The sequence below is a fragment of the Vicugna pacos genome, chromosome 4, assembly GCF_048564905.1.
Source record: "Vicugna pacos chromosome 4, VicPac4, whole genome shotgun sequence".
NCBI lineage: Eukaryota > Metazoa > Chordata > Mammalia > Artiodactyla > Camelidae > Vicugna > Vicugna pacos.
Genome location: NC_132990.1, coordinates 43,668,496 through 43,672,329, shown reverse-complemented (window position 1 = coordinate 43,672,329; position 3,834 = coordinate 43,668,496).

The window sequence follows — 3,834 nt, the reverse complement described above, 5'->3', positions numbered from 1 at the left end:
TTCACCATCAAATAAATCCATCAGTATTATCCATTTTATGGAGTAGATATGCAATTCAGAAGTTTGATGAAGAACAGGATACTTCCAGAATCTCAAAATATCTCTCTATAAATTACTCTTTAACTTGACAGTGGAGAAACTTCATGGGCACTACGTTAACCAAGAGGCTAATGAGACAGACAGCCATCAGATGCCTCCTGCTAGGATGCATCAGGGGACGCACCATCACTTCTGTGGAGCCCCCACCAAAAGCGCGTAACCAGAAATGATCACGAGGAAGCAGAGGACGAACCCAAACTGAGGATCGTTCTACACGACGACGAGCCTCTACTCTTCACAAACTGTCAATGATGTGAAGAATGAAGAGGCTGAAGAACTGTTTCATATTTGGACCAAAGTCACATGAGAATTAAGTGCAATGCATGATTGTGGACTGGTTCCTGGGCTGAAAAAATTAGCCATTAAAGGATGTTACTGGAATAAGTGGCAAAATTTGAACATGGACAGTAGATGAGTCAACAGTATCGACGTTAAATTTCTGACTTAGACTGTTGTGCTGTGGTTTTGTAAGAAAATGTTGTTGTCCTCAGGAAATAATCACTTTTTAGAGGTAATGGGGCACAATATCTCCTTCCTTACCTTTGAGTGGCTAAGGGAAAAGAAACATGTATATATGGAGAGAAAATGAAGGCCAAAGCAAATAAAGCTGAATGTTAATAATCAATGAATCTAGGTAAGACACACACAAGAGTTCTCTGTAGTAATATCGCAAATTTTCTTTAAGTTTGAAGTTATATCTATCTAGAACTATCTATCTACACCTATATAGATATATAGAATGCACACACACAATTTAAAATAAATGTATAACCCAGTGCATCATCCTAAAACCCAGCCTGTTCCTCAGGTATCATTAGACAATCTAAAGAGAAAGAAAGGCTAGGATACCAACAGGGGCCAGGTCTGTACATCAGTTTCTACTAACTGAAATTATGCTTTCATTTGAATGATACGTTTTAAACTTCCTTAAACTCAGTGCCAATTACTTACACATTTAGACGGTCAACGTACAAATTCCATACTTTTCCCCAAGTGAGGCCCAAGGTTGTCAAGATTCTCGTGTGCTAACAAGTAAGCAGGGCCAGTTTCTATAACCTAACTAAAGAGCTTCCGTGTACACAAACTTTTTCTAACATGCCCAGTTCCTTATTTTCTTCGAAAATCCTATTTCCATCTCTGGGATTTCAAATACCAAGCTCTTGCTTTTGTCACATCCAATGAACTGTTTTATTCTGTAGCTTCCTAAGAAGAAATTCAATAAATCTTTGCTCACTGCTAACTTTTCTGTCTCTCTCCCAATATCTCCTTGATCAAGCTTTTCCATCCACTCTGGAAGAATCCAGGGATAATTAGAATGTCTTACCTTCTTTAGCCCAAAAGGAGCCAATTTATCACAAACTGTCATGGATTCCGATTCTAAATTACCACGAGCCCAATTACTAACAGAGGCAAGGAATCTTCTTTCCAATTAAAGTGATTGATTTCCTTGCAGACGCAGTAGCATTTCACTCTTTAATTATGTTCATTCTGATCAAATGTGAGAAAATTCTTCCTCATTTTATTTTCCTTCCAAAGAACATGGTAAAACAAGCATTAATCACGGCGTGATACAAGCCCAGACCTGCTAGTGCCTTCGGCAGAACTCGACATCTATCAATGGGCCTTGTCCATTTTATGGGTTTTAGTGGCTCCTGAAGCTCTAAAGGGGAGAGAAGGGAATAATTATTTGTTACATCACATGGTTCACCCAAGGGCTTGCCAAACCTTCTAGCATCTGCTAAGTTGTGATGAGACAGCATTAGCTGTTTAGGTAAATATAAACTAGGACAGAACAGGGCAGTTTTATTTCCTGCGCAAAGAACAGAACCGCAGTGCTGGGGACAGAACAGTGAGTGGAGGTAAACTTAAGCAACATGGGGACAAATTTGCTTTTTCTTGCTTGGCATTGACATGATTATGCGCTATCAAATTTTGAAAGAGAAAAAAAAGTTCAAGATAAGTTTGGGGGAAGAAGGACAATTTGGAGGATCTGAAGGAACCTGAGGCCACCAAGGCTTACACAGGTTCCCGAAGGCCTGAAAGACGCTTGTCTGTCTACTTGGCCTTTAATCTTCAAGACTGGCCAGTTGTGGCTCCCGCAGACTGCTGACCTGGGAGCCTGCATCCTTATCTCCCCATCCACCTCTCTCCATGTGTCAGCAGACGGGCATTAGTGTGTTCACTTGAGACATACAAAGGTCAAGGCTTTTGCTCGGTGAGTATCTTCCAGAAATCCGTGCTGCAGAACCTCCGTGTCCAGACAACAGTGACTACCTTTCTTTGTACTTAGACGAATGCAGTTGCCAACCATTTTCCAAAAGCTTTCACAGGTATCTCTAGATGAGTCTGGAAGCCCTCCAAGATTCTAAATTTTAGTAAAAAATGAAATTGTACTATATATTCAGCTTTAGAAAATTTTTTTTAAAATCCATGTACATGAAAATTTTTAAAAAATCTGCCTTTACTGCAGGCTATTTGTGAAATTCAGGAAGACCTGACTTCCCTGTTCATTAAACAGACAGTTGAGCACCTCCCAGGGGCCAGGCAGGAGGCCAGGTGATGGAGGTAGAGAAACAAGGCTTGTTCCACACTGCTCTAGTGGGAAAAGAGGAAAAGCCGACACCTCAGTACGGTAAAGAACAGAACAGAGGCACCGTGATGGGATAAAAGGGTCACCCTTGTAAGAACAAGGGACAAGAGCATCACTCCAATGGAGGAGACATAAACAAGGTCAGGAGGCTGGCAGGTGCCTTGAAGGAAGGTCAGTCTTGCAGAGTCGGGGCAGGAACTCCAGGCTTACCTGTCGTATTGTGGGCATATGCTTGTCACATTCCAAGAACCAGAACCACAAGAAACCACAAGAAAGAATAAGCCAGACCAGATGCTACAAAGCTGTGACTTCTGGACTAAGAAGCCTGGGCTTTTTTATGTACCAAGGAGGACCGTGAGGGGAAGTGATCATCCAATCGGCCGTGCTGGTAGGGGCTGGTGGGGGCAGATGAGGCTGCCGAAATGATCCCCTGAGAGCCGACAGAGCTGGCTGCGGCAATGGGAATAGAAATAAGCAGAGATTCAAGAGATGTGGGGCTGCTACAAACCACAGGGACTTGCAACCATCATATGAATGGATGATGAAGGAGGAGAAATAGAAAAAATATGTGAACACCTGGTTGGATTCCATGAGCTGGCTGGCTTTTGCTATTTAAATATTTGTTGTGGTTATTGTCCACACCCTGCACTGAACCCTTGTTTTAAGCCCTTAAACATCCCTGAGATGAGTAAAGGAATTATTTCAACCCTCCTTTTTACAGACGAGAGAACCAAGACTGGGGAGGCTTAGCCCTAAGCAGGGGAACCCAACTAACCAGCTAATGGATGCAGAGCTGGTACCAAAGATCAGTACAGTCCTCAATTACACAAACTAACAAAATGCAGAGATAGCTCAAAACCGTCCTCCTGGCGTATTTCTGGCCCAAGTGGGACAAAGTTCATAGAACTTTATACCATGGGCTGTGTTGTAAGGTGGTGTGTTGGTAATGTCCATTCCAAAAGCCAATGGAAAGCTACCAGCGTGCTGAATCATTAAAAACACAAATGGGAGGACTCAGGTCTCACATCTTTGGTTGAACAAAAATACCCTTATCAGATGCTACTTTCAGACTCAAGTTTTCCCAGCATGAAGTTTAAAAAAAAAAAACTGCCTAAAACGGGGGTAAAGAAATTTACTGACAAAGG